A 19,158-nucleotide genomic window follows, 5' to 3' on the forward strand; every position below is an offset into this window, starting at 1 on the left:
GAGCAGCCACAAGGGTGCCGCGTGGCTGAGTCTATGGTCAGTGAGAAGAATTAGTAGAAAATCTTGTGAGAGTGTATAGTGGTGCAGCATTGCTGGAAAATAACTTAGCAGCACATGGCAAAATCCTTGAAATATTCATGCATATTAAACAACGATCCCTCTTGTAAGAGTGAATCCTTAAAAAGAAAAAGAATCATCATGGTGGGTGAAACAAAAGATAAAGAGATGTTCATCACAGCATTATTTATAACATCAAAAGCCCGGAACCAATCTCTATGCTCTCTATATAGTTAAATCATCTGCACATGTTAAAATGAGGTTGCAGAATATTTTTTATAGACATGGGGAGATGTTTTAATATGTTGTGAAATTTAAAGCCCTATTACAAAATAGCCTATATAGTACAGGTCCCTGAGTGTATTAGAAGGCCGGCCAATAGTACAGTTAGAAAGCCTAGCTCTGGAGCCAGATTACGTGTGTTTAAACTAATCTGCGCCATTTACTAGCCTCGTAAACTTGGACAAGTTACTTAACTGGGCAGTGGCACTTCTTGCACCTGAGTGTCATGGAGTCAATTTTTATCCATTAATCCACGTACATAATCACAGCCATAGTAATACGGTATGACTATATGACAATAACAGCTAATAGTCTGACTCTTTATTATGTGTCAGACACTGTTCTAAACACTTATAAAACACTTTTGTTGTTTTTCTTTCTACCTCCTATCCCAACTTGTACTTATATATCCATCTGTGTGTCTGTCACACACTAGACCAGCCAGAGTTAATGTTTGTTTTGTTCACCAGTTTAATGAGCTCGGTGCCTCATACATATGCTTTGCATCTAGTTGGCATTTAATAAATGCATGTTAGGTGGCTGGATGAGTGAATGAATGAATAAGTACTAGAGCTCAAATGTAGTTTCTTTTAGGTATTGATAGAAAGGGATTTATAGCCCTATCTTCGTCTCTTCAGGCTGCTATAACAAAAATACTGCAGATTGGATGGCTTCAACAGCAAACATTTAGTCCTCACAGTTCTGGAGGCTGGGAAGTCCAGGATCAAGGTGCAGGTAGATTTGGTGTCTGGTGAGAACCCACTTCATGGTCATGGACGGCCTTCTTCTCATCTTGTCGCTGTGTCATCACAGTGACTCTCCACCCCCATAACCTAATCACTCCCCCAGAGCTCCCTCTTAATACCATCACGTTGGGGGTTAGGATTTCAACATATGGGTTTTGGGGGACACAAACAGGCCACAACAGCTCTCCTCCCATAAAAGCATGTGTGCACAATTCCGTACCCAGGGGTGTTCGTTATATTGTGTGTACATCCATGCGTGCACGTCTGTCGTTGCCATTAATTTATGAGCCCCTTGAACCTGGAGATCAGTTTTTACTCAACTCTGCTCCCTCCTCACCTCTTGGCACAGTCTCCTATAGTAGAAAGCAGTCAGCATACGTTTGTTGAATTGGAACAGGGATCTGCTAGTTGACTGGGAGAGCTAATTTGATAAACTAATTGCTCTTATTGAGTGAAAATGGCTTAATGTGCCATTCTTCCTAGTTAGCATTTGTATAGGAGACTTCTGTCGTTAGGAAAATCTCAGGGAATTTGAATGATGGGAATCTGGGGGTACTCAGGGAGATTAGAGGAATTTTGAGATAGGCAGCCTTGGTAACCCTCATATCATGTAGGCAAATGTCTGTCTAGACATAAAATGTGCAAATGAGAAATAAGGAAAGCTTCCATTTGCTGAGTATTTACTGCATGCCAAGCACTGTGCAAAGCATTTCATATATGCATTAGCTCGCTTTGATCAATCCTTAGAATACTCCTGTAAAGTAGGTATCATGATCCCCTTTCCTACTGAGGAGGGAATAAAAGCAGAGAAGATAGGTGATTCCCACCAAGGTCACACTCGGCTAATAAGGAACCCTGTTGGTATTCGAACCAGTCTGTCTAACTCCAAGTCACCTAAGTGGTCCCAGTACTTACTGCCTCCCAGGAGGTTGTAGGGTGGCTTTGCTGTGCTCTGTGGTTGGGGAGCTGAATGGCAGTGCTGCACAGTTCGGGGAGGGAAGATAATGTGAGGACATGATAAAGGCTGACACAGACAGAATCTCCCAGATGCAAGCAGAGTGGTTGCCCTGACCATGCAGGACTTACTGGAAAAATGCCAACAGTAGGAAGAAACGAACCAGCTGGGGAGCCCAAGTAGACTGTCATAAGGACAGAACAAAGGCAGGATGGGACAGACTTAGATCATTTGTGCCGATGGAAGAATTGGAAGGGTATTCTCCTTCTGGGTGGGTTGCAGTAAATGCAGGGACCCTCTTGCCCCTCTCCCTCTGTAGCCTGGCCTCCTGCTTGGATGGCAGGGATAATTTGTAGGGTTTTTGTTTTCTATCTTAATCTGATTTTCAGGTTTATAAAATATGTTTAAAAATAGAAGAGTAGGTCATTTCCTCTTCAGTTCTTAAAAGCAAATAATTAAAAGCATTAGACAGTATTTGTCCTTCGCAGTCATGGATGTCTGTGAGGGAGTGAGTCTGGAAATTAAGAATTTATCTTAAACGCTGAATATTTAAATATCCTTTAATTCTCTAAAGAGATGGATGTTTTGCATGCGACGAAGTATTATACTGTGGTTCTCAGTTTAACTTGTTGCATTCATAAATTAATTTATTATCTTGAGTGATCTGAAAATGTGCTAAAATACCAACTAGCCACACTGGGAAAGAGTGATTGTTTGGAATGTATGTTGACAAATGTTTGCCCAAGGTGAAGCAGTTCTTGAAAGGAAGCTACACTTTAATTAAAAGCTGTGCCTTTTAGATCTCAACATTTGAGTGTTTGGCTTTAATGAAAGTTTTAGATTAAAAGGGCTTGTTAATTATCTATCTGTCTCCCAGTGTGGTCCCCTTTCCATTTGCTTTTGTCATCATGGCTTTTCCCAATTTCACCTGACTGATTAGGACATATCAAATATTCCAAGTTATTAAGGGCTATAGCACAAACCCTTCAGTAATTAGTAAAAATACTTTACTAGTTAATGCAACTATCTGACCTCAAAACTGAAGTGTTTTGCAGTCGTGTGGTGAGATGGTTTTGTAAGTAAAGTGGGGTAAAATGTAGGATTGTTCAACCCTATTAGTGCTATTCATTTTGATTTCAGATAAGTAGAATGAATTTCTGTACAGTAGAGGTTCAGTTGTTAGCAAGTTACTAAATGTTTGATTCTTTGGTGATGATTCTTTGGTGGCAAACAACAGAAACCTACTCTAACTAATGTAACCAAAACCAGAATTTATTCGAGTGGTTGCTGGATGCTCAAAGGGTTGAAGGAAACTAGATTTAGAAAGATAGGAACTCAGAAAGTTCCAGAAGTGTTGATTTCAGAAAATTCTTGACAGTTTACTTTAGTTGTTCCTTCTGCAGCGAATGACCTCCAGTGAACTTGAGTCTTTTTTGTCACTCATGAGAAAAATTCCAGGGAGTGTGTGGGTGTGTTCCATTGGCTAGATTTAGGTGATGAGTCTTTCCCTCAGCTGGTAAGGGGAAAGATTCAAGATCACATTGATCAACAGTGCTAACAGACAGTATCCAAAAGAAAATGGTAATCTTTCCTTTAAAAATCCTAGAATTGTTTCTGAAGGAAGATGGGATGGATATGGTGCCCAAGCAGAGCAAGTCTCTACCATCATGATTTTATTACTTTTTTCTTTTTTTTTTTTTTTTTTTTTGGTCATTTTGATTATCTGCAGTGAGATTTTGAATTCCTTAGGACAGCAATTTCCAGCCTGATGTGGTTGAGCCCCAGGGAACATTTGCCAACATCTGGAGACATGTTTGATTGTCAAAACCGGAGCATTGCTACTGGCCGCTAGTGAGTAGAGGCCAAGGATGCTGCTAAACATCCAAAAAGCACAGGGCTAGCCCCCCATGACAAAGAATTATCGGCCTATAATGTCCTGTCTTAAAGTTGAGAACCTTAGTCTAAGTCAGAGTTTGTATGTTTTATCCCTTTTCAGTCCCTGTGTTATCCTAGTAGAGATTGGGCATGGCAGGCCTCGATCCATAGGGGAGTTTATAGACCCCTTTCTGCTGTTACTATTCCTATCTTCACTTTCAAGAAGAGAAATGCTAAAGAAGATGGAATATCATTATATACGTAATCCAGAATTCTTATTAAAAAAGGAATTCCACGGATAAGAAAAGGCAGAGACCAACGTTGACCAAAGTTTCCGAATATGATGGTTACAAGCCAACTCCTAAAAGATCAGGTGAATTCAAAGAAGTGGGAAGGAAAGAGATGGGGAAAAATAGAATTTCACATCCTGTAGGGTAGACTGCAACTAAAGACATGGTAGAGAGACTGGGTGTGGCAAAATATTTAGTCAGGGAGAAAGCTCTGACTAAATAAAGCAGAGGACGATATTTTGGTGACTACAGGGGACAGACGGGCGACATACGTGAATACAACTGAGTGGAGTGTAGTGATAAGAGTGATGAGGGCTTGGAGACCACATGCCCTGTCTGCAGTGGGCAGCCCTGACTCAACTCTCACAGTTGTTTTGCTGTAGGAATGTGAGCTCAGTGTTTCTAGATCTTCTGAGTTTTTCCAGGGAAGCTGAGAATATGGATTTCCTATGCTCTCTCCCAACATGTAAATGCTACAAATAAACTATAAAATTTTCGTTTTACCGCCCCACCCCATCTGCATTCTCCTCAGTCTTAGCCAGGAAACAACATCAAGTTCATATTACTCTCATGGCGAATGCTTTACTCTCTTGGTGATTTATTTCTCTTGGTGATTTCTCTTTCTAGACCAGGGTGCAAGGAGTCCTCACTTTTCACACTCAAGTGGGTGCTTAGAGCTAATGCACTTGGTTCCAGGTTCAAATAAGCTTAAAAAATAAATACAGTAATTTTTGGCTTTTGACCCAGAAGAGATAAAAACTGTGGTAGAACTGACACCAAGCAAGGCTTGGTCGTACAGTGTCACCCAAAGCCTCAGTTTCCTTATGTCTCCCATCTTCCTTCCATGGTGTCTGGTTCATCCTAAGCCTGATTCTCTTTATGGTCCCCAAACAGCTGTCACCCAGGACACTTCCTCACCGGGAGTGTTGCTGTCCCAGAAAAGTCCCGCAACTCCTTTTGTTTGGATCTGCTTAAGTCACATGGCCACCCTGCACCAGTGACTGTAGCCAGAAGAAAGGAAATGCACTGATGGCTTAGCAAAGTCATGTGCCCTGTCCTTAGAGGTGGGTGGACTTAGAGACCCTGGGACCCTGGAGACCATAGATGGAAATGAGTGCTCAGATGTAGGGAAGGCTACAAACATACGTTTGTTTCAGGGCCCTTCAAAGTATTTGTTTAGACCAGCAGTTCTCAAATATGAGCATCAGAATAACCTACAGGGCTTGTTAATGTACAGAATTCTGGGTCACATCCCGAGTTCCTGATTCAGCAGGTAGGTCTGTGATGGGGCCTGAGAATTTTTATTTCCAGTGAGTTCCCCAGATAATGCTGATGCTGCTAGTCTAGGGACAGCAGTTTGAGAGCCACTGACTTAGATCAAAACAAAACAAACTAAACAAAAACCAAGCGAAGACGGTCACTGAAATAATTCAGGAACTCCCTTAGAAGTCAGAAGTAGCGATCTTTAATTGTAAGTTAAGTCATGATTTTAATGTTGTCTTCTTCCCAAGGTAAAGTCATCTGTCCCAGTGGAGAAAACAGATCCAAGGAGATGATTTGACTTGTCCAGGATCTGATAGGTACTTTGTGGCCAAACTCAGAGTAGTTCCCTCTGTTAACTACATCATGGTGTCTTCACAGAATGGCCGACAGGGAGCCATTCCAGGGCTTTTTACAGAAAGCATCCTAGTAGGAGTGTGGTGTCACAGGAACACGGCAGATGTTTAGAGGGTAAATGCAGCACTTTAGGTTCTTTCTTCTACATGGAGACGGGATTCGTACCCCATCTCTGAGATGCAGCTTTCCTCTTACAGGCAAAAATGGCGCCCTTGGGCCGCTGGGGATGCATTCAGCTGCCTCTTCATAAACACCAAGTAGACAGCAGAGGTTGACTGTCCTGCTTGTGAACAGAAGTTGAGGCTGAAACGGGGGACCTTAGAGAGATTGATTCCAAGGTAGAAGTTCACCTTTCACCAAGGTGAGTATTAGAGGAAAAAAAAAATAAAAAAGATTTGTCTTTGAGAGGCACCCTTTAATAAGGCAGACCATCTGGTTCCCTGATTTTAAAGATCTTTCCTTGGGGCTCCTGGGAGAGCACGTCTCTCACTTGCTCGGCTTTGGCTTCCCATGGTTTAGGAGCTGCCCAGGAGAGAATTCTCCGGTACCACCTTCCACGCTCCCTCAGACACTTGACAGCACTTCTCTGCTCTGAATTAATACCGAGAGCAGAATCCTTATTGTGACAAGCCCCAGAGGCAATTCATGGTTGCCTGCTTTCCGTGTGTTGCTACAGGAAAAATCATTGCCCACCAGGTGACACATTCTTCCCTCCCTCCTTTTCTTTCCTTCCCTTTCTCCCTTTCCTTCCTTCCTTCCCTCCTGCAGACATTCAGCAAACTGCCTTGAGCACTGGGTGCTACAGGGGAAAGAGGGATGTATAAGGCTGAACTCTTAGCCTCAAAGTGCTCTTGGTCTGTTAGAGCAGGGGTCCCCGACCCGCAGGCCGCAGACCAGTACCGGTCCGCGGCCTGTTAGGAACTGTGCTGCACAGCAAGAGGTGGGTGGCAGGCGAGTGAGCGAGGCTTCATCTGCCGCTCCCCCACCGCTCCCCATTGCTCGCGCTCGCATTACCGCCGGAAGCATCCGCTCCCCGTCCCACCCCCATCCGTGGAAAAATTGTCTTCCACCAAACCGGTCCCTGGTGCCAAAAAGGTTGAGGACTGCTGTGTTAGAGAACACTAAACTTGATCCTAAATACTTAAAGTGCAAGGCAGGAGCGCTAATGTGAAGCAGAACCCAGTGCTGTGTAAACCATACGTTCTTCACGTTTCCAGGTTTTCATTTGGTTTCTGTTAGTTCAACCTATAGTTATTGAGCTCTAGTCTATTGAGTGCTGGAGATACCCTAGTGAACAGGACCAAAATGGTCTCCTGTTGGGAGGAGTGAGAAAATAAACAGGTAAAGAAACAAATGAGCAAGGCTGGCAGGTCCTGAGAGGCGGTAAAAAGAGAAGAGATTCATAGAGAGTGACTGGGCAGGGATGCTTTGGGTGCAGTGAGCACGGAAGATTTCTCTGAGGAGATGATATGTGAGTTGAGGTCTGAAGACCAGGCCTGCCAGGATCTTGCTGTCCAGGCAGTGGAAATAGCAAACGCACAATCCCTGAGACAGACATGTTGGCAAGCTCAGGAGCTGAGAGAGATCCCATGGGGCTAGAGAATCGTGAACTTTGGGGTAGAGTGGGTGATACAGGAGCAGATTGACGAAAGCAGAGGCCAGATCAGTGGGTCTTAAAAACCGTGGAAAAGAACATGGATTTTATTCTAAATGTAAAGAGAAGGAACCACTGGAGAACTTTGAGCCACAGAAGTGACTCTAGCCAAGTGTATTAACAAGGTTCAGGTGTCCTGGGGCCTTCCAAATGCAGTAATGCCAACATAACCTACATATGTGCTCAATTATACCAGTTGAATTGACCATGTCCTTTTATATAAACAGAGTACGACCGCCAGCTCCTTCTTGCAGTCAGACCTACTTTGATTTTTTTCTTCTTAAGAGAGGTTATAGAATGTTTATCCCAGAAGAATTTTTAAGAAAATTGATTTGGGCCATTGGCAGTTTTATTTGATGGTTGGGTTTTAGACTGTGTGACTTCTCTGGGCATTAGATGGTCATGCCAATTTTCCAATGAAGAAAGAAAAATTAAAATTGGCCTGCATTATCTCTTTTGTTTATTAACAGAGGCCTTCTTCACGCCTTCCTTAAACCACCAGTTCACCTAGATTCTGCAAGTGTGACTTACGTTTTTCCTGCACTACCATTAGAACAAACTCCTTTAAATTCCCCTTTCCTGTCTCATTAGCCAACTGTTTGATATTCAGTGTCAGTGGACATGATTCCCCTTATCCTAACGGTATTTCACTACTTGGTTTGGGTTATTTGGTTTTGCAGATGAGGAAAGGATTGGAGCATAAAGACAAGATATGGAGAAAAAACAAGTTACATCTTGTAATATTCCCATAGCAAGCAGGAAAGTAAGGTAGTCGAAAACTTCCCAATAAATGTTAAAGTATTTCCCCTCTGTGGCCAACTGCTTTTTATTGGTCTCTTTTATTTTTGTACCACTAGCAAAAAAAAAAAGGGAAAGAGACAGAGAGCTTGCTGATTACACTTTATGGGCCAATATTTGCAGGATGTATCTTCATGACCTTGAGACAGTTTCTACACGTTTATCCAGTGTAGGTAGGAGTCTGGTGTGGTTCCTGGAGTACCCTAAGGGGTTTTTGCTACCTAAATTCCAAATTTTGTCCAACTTTGAGCTCCAACTTAAAACCCTCATGCAAAATAATTGCTGAGTGAAAGTGGTGTTTGCACCAATTCCTCTCTAAATGCAAGCAAAATACAGTCTATAGAATTATGAAGGATGCGTTGATTAAGAAGTGACAGCAGAGATTTGCGGTGATGAAGGGGGAGGAAAACGGCGGGTATTTGGAGACCTGCCAGGTTCTAGCAATTAATTTTGCTCAGAAGTCAGCAGGATGCCCTGCTGTGGCTTGCAGACTGAGTGGGCATTTTGTTTCCCAGATTGGCTGGGCCTTGGTTTGGTTTTTGAATTTAGGAGTTTTTCCCCACCTCCTTTGCCCAGCTGCTCTAAAGCAACTCATAGTTTCCTATGGATAGAGTCCAGGCAAGGTCACTTTTCTTCATGTCCATGGAGTGAAAAACGAAAGGGGAAATGTATTGAGATATTAGCAGCCCCCGGTGTCATCATCACTCAGGCGTAAAGTGTGAATGTGGGTTATTCTCCAAATCCTCACATGTTAGCATGGAAAGGGAGTAGCTTTAAAATGAACGGAAAGGCTCATGGCATGCGATAAACAGATAGGACATATCAGCTCAGGGCTGGCAAGGGCTGAGCATGTAATTAAATTCCAGAACTGTTTAGATGAACTACTTGGCCATCATTACAAACAAAAATAATAAGAGGAGTTTGTGCAAAAACCAGTGAGTGAGTTTGCTAGGGAAAAGAATATTTGTACAATATCAATGTATCTCCCTACAGATTACTTTTACCAAGGGGAAACAGATCATTTCTAAGCCGAGTCTTCCAAAAATGGCCTCATCCTTGTGATCAAAGTTCAATAGGGTGTCCTGAGAATGACACACTATCATTGATATACATGTGTAACTTGAATCTAATCACGAGGAAACATCAGGCCTAAATTGAGGGATATTCTGCAAAACAGCTGTCCTGTGTCTTTCAAAAGATGTCACCATCGTGAAAGTCTGTTCCAGATTGAGGACACTAAAGAGACAAGACAGTTCAATGCAGTGCATGACCCTGGATTGGATCCTGGATCAGAAAAAAAAAAAGCGGTACAAAGTATGTTATTGAGACAATTAGTGAAATTTGAATATGGAATCTCTATTAGATAATAGTATTATGTCAAGATTAATTTCCTGAATTCAGTAACTGAATTGGGGTTATGTCAACTAATATCCTTATTCTCAGGAGATACACGCCGATGTATTTAGGATGAAAGACCAACTTGTTTAGCAAAATAACAACCGTAGCGTACAAGTATACTTCATGTGCATATTATATATGTTTGCACACACACACGCAGAGAGAAAACAAATGTGACAAAATTAGTGATTTAGGTGAGCAGTATATGGGATTCATTTTAGTGTATGGGGTACTAGTTTTGCAACTTTCTTGTAGGTTTGCATTTTTTCAAAAAAGAAAAGTTCGAAAAGAAGCAGACGAGGAGGGGGATGGAGGAGAAGAGAAGGAGGGGCTTGGAGACATTTGAAGCCCCTCCAGAGACTCCTGTGTGGATGCCCCAGTCTCTACCAGCTGTCCCCAGAGACCTTACCCTGGCCTGGATGACCCTATTGGCTGTTTGTTATGTTCACAGAACCTGTATTTTCCTTCAAATCCACTGAGATGAAACAGTAGGCAGGAAGAAGGGCACGCTCACCTGTTCACTTGTGAGTTGAGAAGGCTTTGTGTGCTCTCTAGAGCAACAGCGCAAGCTGCTTCTTCACTTGGGTGGTTCCCCATTCAGTCTAGACTCCCTTCATAATGCCTTGCAGGCCCTTTCAAGGAATTTCGATTCCCTAGGAAATATTTCATTGGCTGCCTTTTCCCTAAGATATTTCTGTTTAATGTTGCTGGGTCCAATTAACTAACTAACCAACTAACTAACCCAGGGTTTTTTTTTTTTTTTTCTTTTCACGACAGCCAAAGCCTACCTTTCCATCCTTCTAAACTAGCCTTTGATATGTGAGAGAAATATTCTCCCCACTCCCACCCCACAAAAAGAGAAAAAAGACTCAGGAATACTGAAGAAACACAAAATTCCTGTCTTCAAAAATCTTAAAAGAAAGTTATCTTTATTTATTTTATGGTATTCCTGCTGGCAAGTTGGCATCAGTGTGGGAAAGGAAGCAGTGGCAAAAGTGGTAACGGAGAGAGAAATCTGTCCAAGCATTTTTCCGGCTCTAGGAATTTTTGAAAGTCTGAGAAGGCAGGAAAGGTGACTATTAGCTAAATTTTATTAAATGCAGATTCCGTTTAGCCATTATAGTTTTCATTTATGTTTACTTTGCTTTGAAGACTTTCAATTCATAAGGTCATTTAAAAATGTTTTAGCTGTATCATTGCATTCAAAGGGGCTACTCAGGTATCTCTATTTACTGGTCTCTCATTTGCAAAGGAGCGTCTAGTGACCACTAGGCTGTATTCTAGTACTGAAGTTCTAATAACTGGAATTTGATTCCTGAGGAGCAGAGGGTAGAGTTTGAGCTCTGGAGTGAGGCAAGTTGAGTTTTGGGGAGTGAATAACAGAAACTTCCATGAGGCAGCTTAGATGTCTTCTCAGAGTGTGGTCCTTGAACCTGTACTGGTCCCCTGACTGATCCTTTCCTGTCCAGAAGTGAAGGACAGAACCTAAAAGTGTTTAGAAACTTAAAGCAATTTGTTAGGATACTTTTAATTTTAAAATTTAATAATAAAAATTGGAGGCTTGTATTTTCTGGGTTTTTTTTTTTTCATTTTGTTCCCTAGTATTTTCTTTTTATTGCATTTTACAAAAATGCATTGGTTTGTGATGAATTGGGACTGAGGAGGAATCTGTTTACCGTAGACAGTTTGAGAAGCACTGTCTTTGGCAACCCAAGGCTTAGCCGTTGTTAAATGTTTTAAAATTCTGTCTCTACCTCTCAATTCTGCTTCTTTCCGGAAATGCCCACTTCATTCTCCCTTCCCAAAGCAGAAAACTGCTTCTGAACAGCCACGTCACTGAGTCACAGCCCTGCCTTCCACAGCAGGGGGACCTTGGGCAGGTACTTAACATCTGGAGCTTCACATGCTGCTGTGATGCAGAGGTAATACTAATAGCTAATTCAGAGAATTGTTTTAAAGATTAAATGAGATAATGTGTATTTAATACTTAGCACACGTGTGCGTGATAATTATTACTGTTATTCCCATTCAGAATCTAGTGGACATCTTTTAAAGAATCTGCCCATAAAAACAGATCGGTTTAGATGATTGTTATCAAATACTTATTTATGGTAAGTCTATGACCATCTCCCCCCAACCCCCACTGCCATGTACGGCCTCACAGATTGAAGATCGCCCAACTCCGAGGGGCACTGCTCACACAGAAGATGATATAAATAGTCAAGGTGAAGGTGATGCACAGGATATGGGTCCTCACTGCCTGTTGATCTATTAATAATACCAATCTTTAAATAAAAGGAAAAACATGTGATGAGATTAGGAACAAGTACTTTAATGGTTTTTAGATTCATTTTCTTGATCATTATTAAAAAGGTAAAATAAAATGACGAATATGGAAGTAAGTGGTTTAAACACTTTCATATTCTTTCCAGTATTAGATAGGTGTCGTCATGATGATTATTTAATTAAGAAGAACATTTATCCAGTTGAGGTGGCTTAATAGACTCTAGAATCTAATTTTAAGTCATGTTGCAAATAGAAGGCAGTTATTAAATGATTTGGATGGTCAGATTTGGGGGGAATGAGTAAGTGTTCCTTGGTCCACACTGCTCTCTCGTTACTCTCTCTCGGATTTCTAAGCTAAGCTATTAGACCTATTGAAGAGGAAAATTCATCTGGACAAAACTAGATGGGAAAGGGGCAAAATGATAACATGCCAAAGAAACTGAGTATCTACTTATTTATCAGATAACAGGGCGTACCACTTAATCTCATGCGAGTGACAATGGATAGATCAGAGTTTGGGTGCAAATAGAATGGAATAAATAACAGCATGACAGTTTTCTGAAGTTAAGCCTTGGTCACATTCATTCTCTAGCTTCCGGACATGCACTAGATGCTTTGCAACCAAATTACTGTTTTAGTCCCACTTCAGGGGCAATGATTAGCATATTTATTGGGTAATGATGAGCTATCAAATTATCAATCACTGGTCAGAAACCTTTTACTTGCCAGGTCCATGGTGAATAGCCTACAGCCAAACAGATGGTTCTCGGCTCTGGAATGCCGAAAGGCTTATTGGAAGGCTCCGTCTTTACCCCTGACCCAGAGCAGCTGGAATTGAGGATATGGGGAGAAAAACAACCTTAGAACAGAAAAATCAATTTGCATAAACAAGATGGACTTCTTGTTTGGGAGAATTAGGGAAAAAGCAAAAATCACTGAAAACACATTAGTAGGTCATCTGATACAGAAAAAAATCCCATAGTTCTAAGGTGGAGAATTGTGTTTCAGTATTTGACATGGCAATATACAGCGATTAAATGCACAACATCTGGAGTCAGACGATCTTGGGTTTCAATCTCAAAAGTAACCACCCCAAAACTTAGTGGCTGAAGGCAAGGAACACTTACTTTTCTCACAAGTCTGTTGGTTGATTGGTGGTTACTCTCGTCTGGGTGGGGCTTGGTGAGGCTCGGCTGTTCTCTGCCCGCTAGGCTCTTTCGTGCTCCTGTAGTCAGTGGCACATCGTTTGTTATTGGCTGTCTGGGATGACCTCGCGTGGGAGGCTCTGCCCATGCATCTCTCATTCTCCAGCAGGCTGGTTTGGGCTTGCTCATATGGCGATCTCAGGGGTCTGCGAGACGGAACAGAAGTTTGCAAGGCCTTCTGAGGCTGAGGCTGGGAACTGGTGCACTGCCACTACTGTTTTATTTAGTTGACTGACATAAGGCCATTCAAAGAAATAGAGAACTAGAACCCGCCTCTTGACTGGAGGAGCGGCAAGGTTACACTGCAAAGGACATGGCTTTAGGTAGAATTGTGGCCATTTTTGCAGAAAACCTACCGTATATGCTTATCAGGTACAGGACCTTGGGTAACTAACCATTAGCTTCCTTGTACGCACGTAGAATAGAGATAGAAGTATTGTTGTGGGGCTTCCCTGGTGGCGCAGTGGTTGAGAGTCCGCCTGCTGATGCAGGGGACACGGGTTCATGCCCCGGTCCGGGAAGATCCCACATGCCGCAGAGCGGCTGGGCCCGTGAGCCATGGCTGCTGAGCCTGCGCGTCCGGAGCCTGTGCTCCGCAACGGGAGAGGCCCGCATACCGCAAAAAATAAAAAATAAAAAATTGTGTCATACGTTTCCTATCAGACCACTCTCTGAGTATTCAGTTTCCTATTGGGGCTTTTCTTTAGGATGACTGTTTGAAATAATGTTCAGAGGTCGTTGGCCATTGCAAAACCATGTGAACCGAAAAAACAAAACAAAACAATAAACAAGATGAAGGAACTGGGGATGTTTAACCTGTTTGGGCAAAGACTTTGGAGAGGTACGCCAGCTGAGTTCTAACATTGAAGCGTGGCGCTACCCAGAAGGGGGTCAGCTGTATTTTGTAGGACGTCAGGAGGTAGCTCTGGACCATTGGGTAAAAATGACAGAAGGCAGACTTGAATACCAGCTGAGAAATTCCCCCTTCTTTTCTTTCCCCCTTCTTTTTCTTTCTCAGACTTCTCTGAAATGCAGTCAGATTGCGTTGGGGAGGTAAGGCGTTGCTTACAAATGGAGACATTTAAGCAAAGACTAGTCAGTAAGGAACACACTGCTGTGAGTTAGAGTAGATGCCTCCTGAAATGTTGCGATTCTAAGATCTACCAGTTGCCGCTCATGGATCCTCTCTCTTGTCATTGTGAAATAGTTTATTGTGGATAAATCTTTGATATTTTCCCAGCTTTATTTCAAAATCTTAGCACTATTCAACTCATTCATTTCAACAATTCCCTAACAATGCTTTCTAATTTATGTAAGCTATTACAGTTAAAAGCTTGTCGTTTGTCCTCCTGTTTGGTTTGCTTACACGCAAAACAATTCGTGTTAATTTTTCAGTTATCATGAAGCACAGACTGTTAAATTCCAGGGCCAGACAAGAGCAACACTTGGGTCTTCTCTTAATCTGCTATGTTCGTATTTACTGCTGCAGTATATAAATATATATTTGGCGTCCAAATAGACCTTGGGGCAGAGAAATTTCTTTACGTGAACTTATTTACTAAGAAATGAGTTTGATCAGTGTCTCAACACCACAGGCCCAGAAGGTAAAACGTAAGATGACGTTAACTAGGTAACGTGATAATCCATCAAATTAATGCACTGTGCATCCAACTGCAAATATATTTAATAATACGGCAGCGGGGCACAGTTACATAAATATCCACAGATCAATGTGTGAAAAATAGCACATTTTAATGCAAAAAGTTTCTCTTTTTTAAAAAGGTCCGTGTCTCTAATTTTAATAGCCGAATTTTGTGTTTGTTCATTCATTTTCTCAGTACTCTGGAAACTTCGAGGCATCTTTGGCTCTTTTGTTATTTTTGATGGAAAGTATTGTTCTCATTCGGCCACTGGTTATAACTTCCAAGCTGAAAGCAGGTCCCCCTGTGATTTAAAGGAAACAAACAAAAAAGTTAATACAATGCGGCACCAGAGGAAAATGTCTCAGACCTGTAATTGCCATCAAGTGGTGGGCCTGGTGGCTGTTTTCTGAAGTGGTTCCCAGGGGCTGAGCTAGACCTGCTGGAATCATTTCAGAACTCTAATCTGTTATAAAGGTCACGAAGATGAGGGTTAGGGTGAGGGGATATGGTGGAGGGCAGGTCTGGGGATTTAAAATTTGGTACCTTTTCCCTTATTAAGTAGAAGATATGAAAACACCATGAGACCCTCCCACAATCCATACAGAGAGAGGAAAATCATCTTAAAATTCACTTTCAATCTATGACATTTCCTAAAATGCCCCAATTCTCAATATTTATACTCTGAATATCAAACCATGGGTTTTACTAAATCAATCAGCTTTGTGGATTTACTCTGAAAGGTACAGGCACTCTTTCAAGCTCAAAATGACTTTTGGACAAAAGAACCCATGTGTGCCTGCCCACACTGGGGACAGAATTTAGCATAGAGGGTTGTTTGTTTATTTTTTACTCCTTCCTTTGTTTGGGGGAATATTGTAGGCTTTTCTTTTCTTTTGAGTAATTTAAAAAGTTCAGAAAATAATTTAATAGCTGTTTTCTTACAACTCAGAATTGACCATTGTTAAGAATTTATTATATTATTTCATCTTTTTTCTAGAAATAGAACATTTCAGGTAAATTTGAAGTTCCTTTCAATACAAACCTGAATCCTACTTTTCTCTTCATTTCCTAAGTGGTACCATAATTATAAATGGTTTTCTTACTATATTTTATGCTCTCATATACATACATGTGACTTGGCATGTCTATATGTATATATATAAAAGTGTGTATTGTGACACCATACTTTGTGGGTTTTTTCCTGGTGATTGTTAGTATTGATTTAGGTTATTCATTTTAATAGCTTTATGGTGTTCCATTACGTGAATATATCACATTTTGCTTCTAGATCCCAATGAATAGACATGTAGGTTGTTTACAATTTTTCACTACTACTACAAAAAAATGCTTCGCAAGCTTTCCTGTATAAGGTACATGCAAGTGTTTTTTCCCCTCTAGAATATATATTTAAGAAAGGAATTGTGGTGTCCAAGCAAATGTGCATATATATTGTCCTCCAGATGTTTTAGCAGTTGACATTAATTAGTTTATTAGCGTATCCCTCTCTCTACATACTTACAAGCACTTGATAGACCTGAGTTCAGTTTCCTTACCTTCAACAGGAGGTAGATCAGTTACAAAATCACTATTTCCTCTCCAGATATAATGCTCTGTGACAGTGTGCCTCACTTAGGGTCCAGGTCCTCCTCTTCCCTCCCTTCCTCTCCTCTCATTTCCCGTCTCCCCCTCCCTTTCCTCTTCTCCTCTCCTCCCTGCATCCCTTACATTTTCCTCTCTACTCATGGCTTCAGTTACCAGCTACACGTTGAAGACAGCCAGAATTCAAGAGAAGATAGTATTTCAGTGAGAAGGTGGTCCACTCTGGGTTGTGAGTGATGAAGAACAGGGGTGGTAGCATCTCCTCCAGTGGACCAGCACGAAGTTTGTTACATAGTAGATGGTCAATAAAATAGTCTGAAATAGATGAATCTTAGATAGCTAAAGGTAGAATTAAAAAATATGCTGTAAGATTTTATAATGTTCTCAACTTGTAGGAAAGAACTATTAACAGTGACTATTAGGTCAAAATATACAAGGTCCAGTGGTCTTGTGGGTCTTGCCTCTTTTTTTCAGGTTTCTTATTTGCTAGCTGTTTTTTTTTTTTTTTGTCCTGTCTGTAACCAAACTGGTTAGTAGAAAATGTCCCAAGTTTTTGTTCTCTGGGTAAATTTTTTTTTTTTTTTTTACGAAGAGAGATATTTTTCCAATGTTGAAGTACTCTGAGAATGACTGGAATTTAAATTTGAATAGATTTGAGCCATGGTAACACCCAAAGCACAACACAAACTAGTCCGTAGCTCTGGAATAAATGGGTTCTGTCTGGCTTTGTTCTACAGCACACGTGAATGCACAATTGACCAGACCTTGGTGGGCTGGTTCATTCCTTTTCCTGAATGCCTGATATATTACCAGCACTTTATGAGTTACTTTGACGGATAACAAAGGATGCTATTTATTTTCCGTGGAAAATAGTGGAAGGAAGGCTGACATTTCTTCTGAGTTTAGAGGCAAAATAATTGTAGTGGATATCTGTGTATGTGTTTGTTTATTTTCTTTAATTATTTATATGTACTTGTTATTTTATTTGCTGCCTAAATTCCATCGACCCTTCTTCTAGTTGTAGACCAAATTTTATCGGGGGAAACCAGTCTTTTCGGTTAATGAGGTTTAACTGGGATTGACCCCATTCTCAGCTCCAGGGATGACCATGGGCGTTGGGCCTATCGTTTGTCTATCGTTTCTTCCTCCTTGTCACAGGGACTACTTTAGGTTTGGGCACATGAAGTTCAGGAGATCTCCTCAAAATGTGGAATGAAGGGAACTCTTTTTTTTTTTTTTTTTTTTTTTTTTTTGCAGTACGCGGGCCTCTCACTGTTGTGGCCTCTCCTGTTGCGGAGCACAGGCTCCGGACACGCAGGCTCAGCGGCCATGGCTCACGGGCCCAGCCGCTCCACGGCATGTGGGATCTTCCCGGACCGGGGCACGAATCCGCGTCCCCTGCATCGGCAGGCGGACTCTCAACCACTGCGCCACCAGGAAAGCCCGAGGGGAACTCTTTTTTTCTGTGGGTCTTGAGTCTCAGAGCCCATAGATCTGGGTCTGATGGCAGCCATCTTCCTCCAGAAGAAATCTGAAGGTGAGGACAACCTGGAGGAGGACAGAGATGCCAGAACATCTGTGATGCTCACTTGATGCTCATGATGGTGACATCATTTGACCCATTAGATCAAGCCACATGGCGAGCCACTTCGAATCCTATACTTCTCAGTGACATGAATAAAGAAATCCCTTCTTAGCTTATGCAAATTTGAAATGTATTTTTGTCATTTGTCGTTTGCCACTACAAAGAATAGTAGAGAGTTAGAAATTAGCCTATAAATCCAGAGAACATAGAAATACTATAGATGAAAAACTGAGGTTCAGGCTTATCTTTCTTTGATACTAGTTAGAGAATTTGGATAAACGGTTTGCCTAGATAGTGTCCCACTGTTTATGTAGTCCTCCTTCATCTGGTAATTAGAAACCCTCCTCTCCTGTTGGTGGGGGGGTCCATAAGTTATGAAGGAAAGATCCCAAAGAAGCCTAACCACCTGCCTCCGTTATTGAATGTTCCTGAGAGTTTAAACACATGATAAATAAGGGTCCTATTAATCAACAAGACTCATGGTGATGGAAAGGCCATACAAATGGAAGCTATTTAGGGAAAGATATACTGTTAGTAGAATGAGATTTGAAAAGCATTAAACACTGGAACATTTTCTTTATAAAATCATCCTGTCTCCATCTCTGTCTCCTTGGAATATTAAACACAAATGAGTCCAAGCGAAATATTAAGGCTTTTGATGATTTATGGTTAATAGTAAATTCAGAGAAAAACACACAAATTTGAGGCATTATTGTTATTAAGAGACAGTGCTTTTATCTTTTGCAGTCAGCATGTTCACTTACATTCTCTCTTTTACATATTCACAGTCATGGTCATTTTGGAGACAAGATACATAACTGGATTTTTAAAAAAGTTTCTTCACCATGGTGTCTTCTGGTTGGAAAGATTCCATAATTTAATATTTTCCCCAGCGGACAAGTTTTAAGACTTTATTTTACTTTCAGAGAAAAGATATGAGATGATGTTCATGCCAATGAGAAACAAGTCTAGGATGCTGTGTTGTTGAGATCTGGCCCCCAGAGGAGTTTTCTTTTACAATTTCCCCCTGTGACATTTAACACGCACATTTGTATTCTGCAACTATTTTGTCGTGGTGGTTTCCTTTGTCCATCACTTCTCTCATCAGATTGGAAAGCGTTTCTTATCTTTTCCCATCCTGTCTCAGCAAAAATGCACTATTCGTACC

This window comes from Phocoena sinus, chromosome 15, assembly GCF_008692025.1.
Source record: "Phocoena sinus isolate mPhoSin1 chromosome 15, mPhoSin1.pri, whole genome shotgun sequence".
Taxonomy (NCBI): Eukaryota; Metazoa; Chordata; class Mammalia; order Artiodactyla; family Phocoenidae; genus Phocoena; species Phocoena sinus.